Consider the following 13273-nt stretch of genomic DNA (forward strand, 5'->3'; position numbering starts at 1 on the left):
GGAGGAGGAGGTAGAGCAGCGGGTAGACAGACAGATGTATGAAGGAGACAATATACAGTCAGAGGACAAAACAACAACACAAGACAGAAGAACAGAATCTAAAAGTGAAAAACTACAAGAGAATGAGGCTAATGGAAAGGACAGAGTCACTGAACAGGAAGGGACAACATGGACTCAAATGGATATGACTGACAGTTTAAGGAATGTTTTGGAAGCAGCAGAAATGAGCAATTCGAATAATAAAGACTTACAACAAGGACAACAGGAAGACATATTTTGGACACAAATGGACATGACAGACAGTTTTCAAAAGGCATTGGACACAGTGGAGACAAAAGACCAAAGTAATGAGGAGCAAGACGAGTTAGAGGAACATTTACAAAAGGAGGGAAACAAAGAGACACAGGTGAAATCATCAAAAAGAAGAAGATCGATAAAGATAAAACCTAATTTAGAGACTGCAAGGAAAAAACTGCTAAAAGATGGAGAATTTGAATGCGAAAATAAGTATGAGTTGCTAAAGGGCTTGGAAGAGATGGACTGAGATGATGGTTTTTATGAATGTTTTTATCTTATTTATGGTTTTAGGAATTGTGTCTTTTAATGCAAGAGGGCTTTTAGACATCAGAAAATTTGAAAATGTAAAAGAAAAGTGTAAAAGAGAAGAAATAATTATTTTACAAGAAACAAATTGGAAAAATGAGGTGATGGACGTATATAAAAAAGAGTGGGATGGGGACTTTTATTATAGTAATGGAGATGGGAAAGCTGGGAGAGGAGTAGCTATTTTAATAAGAAAGAATGCACTACAAATGAGTAAAGTAATATATAAAGACAAACAAGGGAAATGTATGATTTTAGAAATAAAATATGAAGGGAAAGATATAATTTTAGTTAACGTGCATGCACCCAATGAAGAGAGTGAAAAGAAAAGCTTTTTTAACTTTTTAAGAAGGTTTTTAAACGACTATAAACAAATAATAGTATGTGGGGATTTTAACACTGTTTTTAGCAGACAGGACATAACAGAAGGTATGGTTTTTAAATCAGACACAGGAAGAAAAGAACTAAAATCACTAATGGAGGAAAAAGGAATGATAGACATTTGGAGAGAGAGAAACGGGAAGAAAAAGGAGTTTTCTAGAAGACAAATAGTAGGGAATTTTGTAACTCAATCGAGAATAGACTATGTGTTATGCACAAGAAATATAGAAATTTATATAGAAAAAATAAAGTACGATGAAACTGTTTTAAGTGACCATAAATTTTTATTGTTTAATTTTAATACAGAAGAAATACAAAGAGGCCCAGGGGTGTGGACATTAAATAGTGACATTTTAAAAAATGAAGACTATGTTAAAAAAATAAAAGGAATAATAGAAAAGGAAAAAGGAAACCAAATATATAATGAAGACAAAAGACTATGGTGGGAAAATGTCAAATATCTGATTAAAAAAACTACAATACAATTTTGTAGAATAATACAAAAGAATAAAAGACACCAAGAAAAAACAATAAAAGAAATCTTAGAAAAAGAACTAGAAAAAAATGAAAAAGACATACAAAAAATAAAAGAAATGGAGGAAAAACTGAAAGAAATTGAGGAAAAGAAATATGAAGGAGCTAGACTAAGAAGCAAAGCAAAATATGTAGTAGAGGGAGAAAAGTGCACAAAATTCTTCTTTGATTTAGAAAGACAAAAAGGAAAAGCAGAAACAATAAAGATAATACAAGGAGCAAAAGGAGAAAGCATAGAAGGAAATGAAGACATTTTAAAAGAAATAAAAACATACTATGAGGAGTTATTTAAAACACAGGGAGTTGATGAATTACAAATGGAAAAATTATTAAAACAGATAAAAACAAAAATAGATGAAGAGGATAAAAGAGAATGTGACCAAGAAATAAAAGAAGAAGAAATAAGAAAAGCAATAGAAAGCTTGAACAAAAGGAAAAGTCCAGGAATAGACGGGTTAAATAGTGAATTTTACGTATGTTTTAAGGAAATTTTAATACCAATTTTAACTGAAATTTTTAAAGAAATACTGCAAAAAGAAGAATTAAATGAAAGAATGGGAATGGGATTAATGAAATTAATACACAAAAAAGGAGAAAAGACATTGTTAAAAAATTACAGACCAATCACAATGTTAAACACAGATTTGAAGATTTTAACTAAAATTTTAGCAAATCGATTAAAAGAAGTGATGCCAAAAATAATTCAAACAACACAGGCCTACGCGATAAAAGGAAGAGACATAGCAGATATAACAATGAGCATAAAAGACATCATAGAATATATGAAGGACAAAAAAGAGGAAGGATATATCATAAGTTTGGATTTGGAAAAAGCTTTTGACAGAGTTGAACACCAGTTTTTATTTGAAGTACTTAAAAAGTTTGGTTTTGGAGAAGTTTTTAGAAAATGGATCAGGATTTTATATAAGGGTATTTTAACAAAAATTAAATGTAATGGCTTTTTAACAGAATGTTTTAAAATAACAAGATCGATAAGGCAAGGATGTCCTCTGTCAGCACTCTTATATTCACTTGTGGCAGAATCCCTGGGCCTAGCTATCAGTGAAGAAGAAAAAATAAAAGGAATGGAAATTGAAGAAAATAAAGTAAATAAAATGTTTCAATATGCAGATGACACTACATTAATAGTAAAAGGAAAAGAGAGTGTGAAAGAAGCAATGAAAATAGTACAACAGTTTTGTAAAGGATCAGGAAGTAAAGTAAATGAAGACAAAACGGTTTATATGAAGTTTGGAAAGGAGACAGATTTAGCAGAATGCACCAATTTTAAAGAAGTAGAAGAAATAAAGATTTTAGGGGTTTTAATGGGGAAAGATGCCAGAACAGCTAGAGATAAGATGTGGGAGGGTTTTTTAACAGATATAGAAAGGAGGTTAAATTACTGGAAACTAAGAACACTGACATTAAAAGGGAAAGTTTTGATTATAAATGTTTTAATGGAGTCTAAGTTGTGGCATGTTTTATATGTTTTAGAAATGCCAATGTGGATAGAAAAGAGGTTGAAAAAATGTTTTACTGATTTTTTATGGGGAGGTAAGCCACCAAGGATTGCTTTTAATACAGTTGTAGGGGAAACAGACAAGGGTGGGTTGGGTTTAATAGATGTAGAACAAAGGAAAAATAGTTTAAGAGTGAAAAGAATAAAGAAGTATCTAGAAAAAGAAAACAAAGCAGAGTGGAAAAAAACTATGAAATATTTTTTAAACAAATGTGGTAATTTTAACATGGGAGATGGGATTTTATGGATGAAAACAAAAGCTTGGATGACAGAAAACTTACCTGAATTTTATAGAGAAATTTTAAGTGCGTGGGGGAACTTTTTAACTATAGTGCAATATAATCCACATGGAAGGGAAAACATTTTAAACCAACCTCTTTTCTTGAACAACAACATTTTAAGTCAAGGGAAGGTTTTATTTTTTAAGAAATGGATAGAAGTTGGGATTTTAAAAGTAAGGGACATTTTATATGAATTTAAAGAAGGCTTTTTAACTGAACAATATGTTATAGACACAATGGAGGAGGCGAAAGAGGAATACAACAGAAGGGAAATTGAGAAAAATCTTGACATAATTAAACAGGCAATTCCGAAAGAATGGATACGAAGCATAGACAATTTTGAAAAAGAAAAAGAAACAAATGAAGTGTGTGTGAAAATAGGAGAAAAAACACACGATTTTAAAGAATGTACTGTGAGAAATATTTATTGTTTTTTTAGAGAGAAAGTTTTTAAAGAACCAACAGCAAACAAATACTGGATGGAAAAATACAATGTAAAAGCAAATGAAATATGGGGAAACATGAAAGGAAGGTATGTAGAAACAAAAGTCGAATGTCTAGAATTTTTAATAAGGCACAAAGCAATATTTTCAGATGTCATTTTAAACAAGATAGGGATGGAACAAAGTGGAATATGTAAAGTATGTCAAAAAGAAGAAGAGGGTTTTTTACACATGTTTTTATATTGTCAAGAATTGGAAAGTTTTTTAAAAGATTGTAAAGTTTTAATTAAAGGACTACTTGGAGACTGGGATGAAAATGAAACAGAATGGAACAGAGTATTGATGTTGGGATGGAATAAGAATAATGAAAATAAGAAAATTGTCAACCTATGTATCATGCTGATGAAGAATGCAATGTGGGAAAGAAGAATTGTGGCAAAAAAAGAGAAAATTGTGATGGATGTATGGGCAATTTTAAGGAGGAAAACGGAAGGATATATGGAAAAACTGTATATATATTATAAAAACGAGGACAATTTAGGTGAACTGCACAAAATCTTGACGAACAAAGCATGTCAAGTTTTTAAAGAAATGAACTGGAATTTACCACAGTTTTAATGTTTTTGATTCCAAATGATGTTTTAATATGTATTGTATTATGCTTCACCGTGTAAAATTGTAACTGAAATTATTTTTAATAAAAAAAAAAAAAAAAAAAAAAAAAAAAAGCAATGCCTGATCTCATCTGAACTCAGAAGCAAAGCAGGGTTGGGCCTGGTTAGTACTTGGATGGGAGACCGCCTGGGAATACCAGGTGCTGTAAGCTTTTTGAAATCCTTCATTTGGCAAAAAAATTAATAAATACATTTTTTTTTTAAAAAGAGGTAAACTATTGAGGGGCCAAGGGCATTGTTTCTGTCGGTGCTGTTTCAAGGCAAGCTGAGCGGCGCTCGGCTCCTGGTGCTGCGCCTATTTTTAAATAGCCAACTCTTGACTGCTGCTCTCGCTTACGGCCATACCACCCTGGCAACACTAGAGGACACTAGTGAGCGATACAGGAAGTGATCGGCTGCAGTTTGGAGAGAAAGGCTCTCCTCCATTTTAGTATTTTTGTTTTGTGTTTGTTTTTGTGGACTGAACTAGAGTTTGATTTTGTGTTTTTGTTTTTTAAACCACCTGACAGCAGCATCCCGCTGACTGGAGGGTGGTTTGTTGTTTTTGTTTTTTTGCACTTTCCTGGGCATAAAATGGACGGATTTTTGGCAAACGAAACTGGACTGGATGCGGAGACTCTCATGGCAAACGAAACTGGACTGGACGGAGGAACAAGAATGGTTAACGACAATGGACTGGACAACAAACAACGAGCTGGACAAAGGAAAAACCAACTTGGTGGAAGAAAGTATTTAAAAGAAGCAACAGTAATAGTGAACACAGAAGAAGTCAATGAGGTAAGAGCTGTGGACATCATTAAAGCAGTGACAGACAAGTGTGGTCAAGGGTAAATTCTGGCTTTGAGACCAAGGCAAGGAAAGGAGTTTGAACTTACTATGGAGAAGGAAGAAACATGTGAGGAATTGCTTGATGGACTGTTGATTAAGGGAGTGAACTGTGAAATCAAAAAGCTGCAAAACAGGGATTATGTTGTTTCTTTCATGCACCTGCCCGTCTATCTTGATGATAGAGAAATTTTAGAAAAATTAGAAGGATGGGGAGTTTATCCCATATCAAAAATAAAAAGAAGGGTTTACACTGGCACTGACATTGAGGACGGAACAAGGTTCCTAAAAGTGAGATTCCCTAAGGAGGTGGCATCATTGCCATACAGCACAAAGCTGGAAACAGCAGAAGGGCCGCAGTACTTCAGGGTAATGCACAGCCATCAAGTGAAGACCTGTAGGCTGTGCATGAGTTCTGAACACTTGCTAATGGATTGCCCAGATTTTAAGTGCTACAAATGTGAAGAAAGGGGACACTTTGCAAGGAATTGTAATACTGTCAAATGCCCAGAATGTAAAATTTTTTTAAACAAGTGTGAATGTTGGATGGAAGGAGAGGAAGGAGGGGGAGCAGAACAAGTAGACGGACAGGTGCATGAAAGAAACAAGAAAGGAGAAGAATCAACAACAAAGGTAATGGAGGAGGAAACAAACATTATAAGGGAAGAAGAAGAAGAAGAAAAACAGACATCAGAACAAGAACAGTGGACACAAATGGAAATAACTGACAGTTTTAAAAACTTTTTAAATATGGTGGAAAACGATGAACAAAGTAAGACTGATCAAGCTGAAGGAATGGAAAGTGATGGAGAACAAAGGACAGATTATGTAGAGAAGAACAAAGTGGAAAGAGGACTAATAAGAAGAAGAACAATAAAGGTAAAACCAAATGTGGACAGTGCAAGAAAAAAAGATGATGACAAAGGTGCGAGTAAAAAACGTTAATAGGTATGAAGTATTAAGAGGACTGGAAGAAGATGATGAGAAATAATGTTTTTTAACCATTTTATCTATTTTAACATGATTTTAATGTGTGTTTCTTTTTATGGAAGGGGCTGTTGGTTGGTTGAAAAAAATGGGTATGCAGAGGTAGAGGAGGAGACTAAAAATAATGGTTGGTTTTAATATTTTAATATCTTTTATCATGTTTTTTAACATTTTATCGTGGAATGCAAGAGGTTTATTGAATGTGGAGAAATTTGAAAAAATGTTGGTGTTATGTAAAGAAGCTGATGTGATTGTTTTGCAAGAAACAAATTGGAAAAATGAAAGTGTTAAAATGGTTCAAAGCAAATGGGATGGTCAAATATATTTTAACAATGGAGAGGATAAACTGGGTTGTGGAGTAGCGATTTTAATAAAAAGAGGTACATATGAAAAAGAAAAAGTCATATTTGAGGATGGAGTTGGGAAAAGCATGGCGATGAAATTAGAAAAAGGAGAAGATCATTTCATAATTTATAATATTCATGCACCCAATGAAGAAAATGAAAAAGTGAACTTCTTTAAAAACGTTAGTATAAATGTAAAAAAATGGCAGAATGTTATTGTAATTGGAGATTTTAATACTGTTTTTACAGAATTAGATCTGGGGAGTAAGATGGTATATAGAAAAGACAAGGGGAGAGAGGAGCTACTGAAAATGATGACAGAATGCAATTTAATAGATGTGTGGAGAGAGAAAAACAAGACAAAGAGGGAATTTTCAAGAATGCAACTGGTTTTACATGAGCTGAAGTTAAGTAGGATTGATTATATGTTATGTAATGTAGAAATGAAGGATTTTATCAAAAGTTTATTTTATAAAAAAGTCAGTTTTAGTGATCATTCGTTTTTTTGTGTGAAATTAGATTGTGCAAAAGTTGAAAGGGGATTAGGTGTATGGATTTTGAACGCAACAATTTTAAAACATGAGACATACAAAGAAAAAATTACACAAATAATTGCAAACAGTAAATTGGACAGAATGTATAGAGAAGATAAAAGAATATGGTGGGACAATATGAAGTTAGACATGAAAAAATGTTCAATAAAATATTGTAAAATTGTAAAACGAGTTAAAAATAATAAAGAAATGAAAATAAGAAAGGAATTAGAAGAGGAAATAAAAAGACTGCAAATAGATCAAGATGAAGATATTGGGAAAATAATATATTTACAAGAACAACTAAAAGAGATGGAAAATGAAAAATGCAGAGGGGCTATAATTAGAAGCAAAGCAAAGTACACTGTTGAAGGAGATCGAAGTACAAAATTCTTCTTTAACTTAGAAAAGAATAGACAGAAAGCAGACTTAATGAAAGAGGTGTTGAATAAAAATGGAGAATTAAAACAAGGAACTGAGGAAATTTTAATAGCTGTTAAAAATTTCTATGAAGATATGTTTAAGAGTCAAGGAACTACACAGGATGATAAACTGTTTCTCTTAAATCAAATAAAACTAAACGTTTCAGATGAAGATAAAGTTTTTTGTGATGCAGGGATAACAGAAGTAGAAATTGATGAAGCAATAAGACAGTTAACTACTGAGAGAAGTCCAGGCATAGATGGGTTAACCAATGAGTTTTATAAGAATTTTAGAGAAATGATAGTACCTGTTTTAAAAGAAGTATATGATGAGGTTTTAAAACAAGAAGAATTAAGTGAAAGAATGAAGATAGGAATGATTAAAATGATATACAAAAGAAGAGGAAGTCCCTTATAGGCCCTTAACAATGTTAAATACAGATTTTAAAATTTTAGCAAAGGTTTTAGCAAACAGATTAAGGAAAGTTTTACCTAAAATTATTAGCACCACACAGGCATATGGAGTCAAGGGGAAGGACATATTAGACACAGTTCAAAATATAAGAGATACATTATTGTATATGAAAGAGAAAAATATGAATGGATATTTAATTAGTTTGGATTTAGAGAAAGCATTTGATAGAGTGGAACACGACTATTTGTTTGAAGTGATTAAAAAATTTGGATTTGGGGAGAATTTTAGGAAATGGATCAACATTTTTTATTATAATATTTTAACATGTATTAAATGCAATGGTTTTTTAACAGAATGTTTTCAACCAACAAGGTCTATAAGACAAGGATGTCCACTATCTGCACTGCTGTACACATTAGTAGCTGAACCATTGGGACTAGCAATGAAAGCAGTCAATGGAATAAAAGGAATACAAATAGAAGACAGAACTGAACATGAGCCAGTTTACCAGTATGCAGATGACACTACCTTGTTGGTTGAAGACATTCAAAGTGTAACAAAGGCAATGGGGATTTTAAATAGGTATTGTAAGGGGACGGGAGCTAAGATTAATGTTGAAAAGAGTGTGTGTATGAGGATTGGAAGGGCAGATGTTTTACCTCAGCACATACATTTTAAGGAAGAGTATGAACATATCAAGATTTTAGGCATTTGGGTTGGTTTGGATTTTAATAAAGCGGATCATTTTAATTGGGAGGGAGTTTTAAAAGGGGTTGAAATTAGATTGAGGTATTGGAAATTGAGAAACCTGACATTGAAGGGAAAGGTTTTATTGATTAATTCTCTAATGCTCTCAAAAATGTGGTATGTGCTGAGTGTTACCCCATTGCCTTGTGAATACTATAAAAGAATTAAAAAATGTGTTTTAGATTTCTTATGGGGAAAAGGAAGAGCAAAAATATCATATGACACGTTGATTGGAGAGAAAGAAGTTGGGGGACTTGGGCTTTTAGACCCACTTTTAAGAATGAAAACATTAAGGGTGAAATTGGTCAAATGTTTTATAGATGATAAGAGTAAAGAAGTGTGGAAAAATGTCATGGATTACTTTTTAAAGAAATGTGGTGGAGTAAATAAGGGATGTAGTGTATTATGTATGAAAACAAAAAAAGAAATGTGGACAGGGATACCAACATTTTATGAAGAGGTTTTAGAAGCTTGGGGAAACTTTTTAGAAAATATGATTATTGTACCAAAAGGAAGAAACCAATTGTTAGAACAACCTTTGTTTTTAAACCTGAACATCACGAAAGATGAAAATGTAATATATTATAAAAAATGGTGGCAAGCTGGAATTAGGCAAGTAAAGGATCTGCTCTATGAGGTGATAAAAGGCTATCTTCCATTACAAGCAATTGAAGACATGTTATCTGAAAATGAAGTGAATGTAGGGAAAGGAACACTTGTAAAACAGTTTGAGGATTTAAAAAGAGCAATACCACATGAATGGATTGAAAGAATTGAACGAAACGAAAAGGGAGAAAATGGAGAGATGCCTGATTTGTATTTTAAAAAGAAAAATGGAGAGAACAAGATTTTTATTGACTGTAAAGTAAAAGATTTTTATTTGTGTTTTAGAGAAATGGCTTTTGTAAAACCAGTTGCAAACAATTATTGGAAAGAAAGATATGATGATTTAAATGAAAGTGAAATATGGCAAAATGTGGGAACGAAATATATGGATCCAATTTTAGAAGATTTTAATTATTTATTAAGACATAATTGTATTTTAACTGAAATGAGGTTATGTAAAATTGGGATAGAAAGAGATGTAAATGTGTAAAGTCTGTAAAAATGAAGAAGAAGGTTTTTTACATTTGTTTTTTCACTGTGAAGAATTGAGTGTGTTTATGGAAAGGATCAAACGTATTATTAAATCTATGCTGAAAGATAAATATAATGAGAACATGACTCAAAAGGAATGGGAGAAAATGTTTTTATTTGGTTACAAGGGTAACGGTTTTAATATGACTGTTTTTAATTTATGTATAATAATTGCGAAGAATGTAATATGGCAAAGAAGGAATATTGCAAAATTTGAAAAAAGAAAAGTAGATGTATGGATTTTATTTAAAAACAAAATGGAAACGTCATTTAGGTTATTACGGGAATATTTTTTATTAAATGACAAAGAAGATGAATTTATAGAAATGTTTGTAGAACATTTTAGAGTTTAATGTGAACGATGTTACCTGGATGTGGGACAAATACAAATGAATGTATTATACATAAGTATTTTTTTTTATTTCTGATGTTTGAAAAGTCACTCAATGTATTGTTTTATTGTATTTGAAAATTATTTTTAATAAAAAAAAAAAAAAAGCAATGCCTGATCTCATCTGAACTCGCAAGCAAAGCAGGGTTGGGCCTGGTTAGTACTTAGATGGGAAACCGCCTGGGAATACCAGGTGCTGTAAGCTTTTTGAATTTCTTCATTTGGCAGCTAATACACTTCCTAAAATCCAAAAAAAAAAAAAAAAAACCTGAATTCCTCACTGATCTCTGGAACCAGCTAAGTCATTGTACCCACTTCCCCTGATTCCATTTAGGGGAAAGTGAGTACACTGACTAAGCTGGTTTAACCTAGCAAGAGCTGTTGGTGCCCTAGAGCAGAAACATAAACATAAAAACAAAAAAAAACATAAACAGGTAAACTATTGAGGGGTCAAGGGTGTTGTTTCTGTTGGTGCTGTGTAAAGGCAAGCTGAGCTGCGCTCGGCTCCTGGTGCTGCGCCTATTTTTAAATAGCCAACTCTTGACGGCTGCTCTCGCTTACGGCCATACCACCCTGACAATGCCTGTTCTCCTCTGAACTCGGAAGCAAAGCAGGGTTGGCCTGGTAGGGACTTTGTCAACAAGTAGGCTTGGTTTACGGTTGGTGTAGCTGTAGTAGACGTTTATAAAAATCAGAAGATGGGGCAGCCTTTGAAACCAGGGGAGCACCCCACGGGCTCTGTGCTGGCAGCCCCTTAAACTCGACTCACTCCAGACTGGAACTGAACAGCTCCAGCTGGAGCGAAAGGCGACCGCAGTCTTGGCACAAGAGGGCCAGTCTTGGCACAAACTTCAGTTCTGTCTGATCGTGCACACTTCACTGCCCCACTGCCTTCCCATACCAGGAGTCGAACCCGGGCCGTCTGGGTGAAAACCAGGAATCCTGACCGCTAGACCATATGGGAGCTGCCACTTGTGAGGGCCAGTCTTGGCACAAACTTCCGTTCTTTCTGATCGTGCACACTTCACTGCCTCTCTTGCACAAGTACCATTCATACATTTACGCACGCTCTCATACACAGTCTCATGGTTTCCGTAAGGTAGAATCCTCTGATGCATAGTCATTAGCGTTATCCTTTGGCGACCGCAGTGCACTGACTGACAGCACAGCAAAAAGACCAAAGAAAGCCAGGGGCAAGGTTCTGCTGGCCCTTCCCTGATGGTCTAGTGGTCAGGATTCGGTGCTCTCACCGCCGCGGCCAGGGTTCGATTCCCGGTCAGGGAACTTCCTTTTCACCTCTATGGTGAACTTTGAGTTCTAGCGACTAAAATATATTGGAACTGCACAGGCATGAAACAGCTCTGAGCGCAAAAGATCTCCTTCGAGCCGGACCAGTGACCTAAGGATTGTCAACATCCCACCTACAGTCCTCCGCTCTACCAACTGAGCTATCGAAGGCTTACGACAGTCGAGCACAAGCCCATCCCCTTAAGGTTGTCTCATGGTTTCCGTAAGCTAGAATCCTCTGATGCATAGTCATTAGCGTTATCCTTTGTGCCACTGGCACTCTGTTCAACACCTTGTTAGCACATTGTTTGAAACAAGGACAAAGCTCTGTCAACCCGGGCCGCCTGGGTGAATACCAAGAATCCTGACCGCTAGACCTGTCGTAGTGCCTCAAAGCTTGCAGGCTACAGTGCCCATTAAGGTTGCCAGGGACACTGCTACGCTTCGTAAACTGTGACGTGACGCTTTGTCAGGGTTACTGTATCACTCTGACATGGCGCCAGAGAGTTAAATACTTGAGGCTCTAACTCACGACTTTCAGATTATGAGACTGACGCGCTGCCTACTGCACCAACGAGGCGGACTGCTGGAGCTGGGCAAGCTGTGAAACACCAGCTTCCATGTCATGGTGCTGCGATGTGGCTCCTAGAAGACAGCTCCGGCTAAGTGTGCATGTCAGGATGGCCGAGCGGTCTAAGGTGCTGCGTTCAGGTTGCAGTCTCACCTGGAGGTGTGGGTTCGAATCCCACTTCTGACATACCTAATCTTTGGCTGTGCGTTCAGGCTCAAGTATTTAATTATCTGGCGCCATGTCCCAGTGATACAGTAACACTGACAAAGCCCCGCATCAATATCTTTGCGTCACAGTTTACGAAGTGTATCAAAGGCCCTGGCAACCTTAATGGGCACTGTAGACTTACAACGTCAAGTCATGACATTTGACTCTTTGTGGGAAAGAGAAGAGAAAAAGCCGTGTCAGTCAATCAACGCGTCTTTTTCAAGATGCTGTTCTGAATGTGCGTTTCTGGAGGCGGTGGTTCCTATCTCCGGATGATGGGCACGAGTATCGCATCACAGGTCTGGGGGTCCAGCATGTCGATGCAGTGCCCGCGGACAGCTCATGCTCTCACAGTGAGGACATGGCTGTTGCACAGCTGAGATCTCTGGCTCAAGAATTTAACCCTTTGGCGCCATGTCCGAGTGATACAGCCTTTTTTCAAACACATACATGTACACATATGTGCCACAGTCCAGCCTCCATCAGGAAAGTGGCAACATAAGTGACGAGGTGGCCGAGTGGTTAAGGCGATGGACTGCTAATCCATTGTGCTCTGCACGCATGGGTTCGAATCCCATCCTTGTCACTCACATGCTTTCGTATTTGAGAGAGCCTGGTGATTCTGTGGAGTGTCTTTTACTCGGACCCTCTTAGCGTTTTGAAGGATGTTCCTGTAAAATGTAATGTCGTCTGTACCGAAAATAGCTGCAAATACATACTTATTTATTTCAGCCCCCATCTGGAAAGTCCAGCCCCCATCTGGAAAGTAACTAAACGCATGACGAAGTGGCCGAGTGGTTGAGGCGATGGACTGCTAATCCATTGTTCTCTGGACGCATGGGTTCGAATCCCATCCTCGTCGTTCATTTAAGAGAGCGCAGTGCTTCCGGGGAAGTTATCTTGCTCACTCCATCTTCGTGCTTCGAAACATGATATGGCAAAATTGAAAGTCATCTTACCGAACATAATTGC

General features: G+C 35.8%; 4 non-coding genes and 1 pseudogene across 4 annotated transcripts; 4 read left to right on the plus strand and 1 right to left on the minus strand.

The window, feature by feature from the left end:
- LOC130222237 (oocyte zinc finger protein XlCOF6-like) overlaps positions 1-13273 on the plus strand; it is a 314140-nt pseudogene that overhangs the window by 239006 nt on the left and 61861 nt on the right.
- Positions 11129-11200, minus strand: trnae-uuc (transfer RNA glutamic acid (anticodon UUC)). The gene has a single exon. It is a non-coding gene; the product is annotated as a tRNA-Glu (tRNA).
- On the plus strand, positions 11449-11520 carry trnae-cuc (transfer RNA glutamic acid (anticodon CUC)). Its single transcript has one exon. It is a non-coding gene; the product is annotated as a tRNA-Glu (tRNA).
- On the plus strand, positions 12198-12280 carry trnal-cag (transfer RNA leucine (anticodon CAG)). The gene has a single exon. It is a non-coding gene; the product is annotated as a tRNA-Leu (tRNA).
- On the plus strand, positions 12806-12887 carry trnas-gcu (transfer RNA serine (anticodon GCU)). Its single transcript has one exon. It is a non-coding gene; the product is annotated as a tRNA-Ser (tRNA).

Source organism: Danio aesculapii, chromosome 4 (assembly GCF_903798145.1).
Source record: "Danio aesculapii chromosome 4, fDanAes4.1, whole genome shotgun sequence".
NCBI classification, from domain to species: Eukaryota; Metazoa; Chordata; class Actinopteri; order Cypriniformes; family Danionidae; genus Danio; species Danio aesculapii.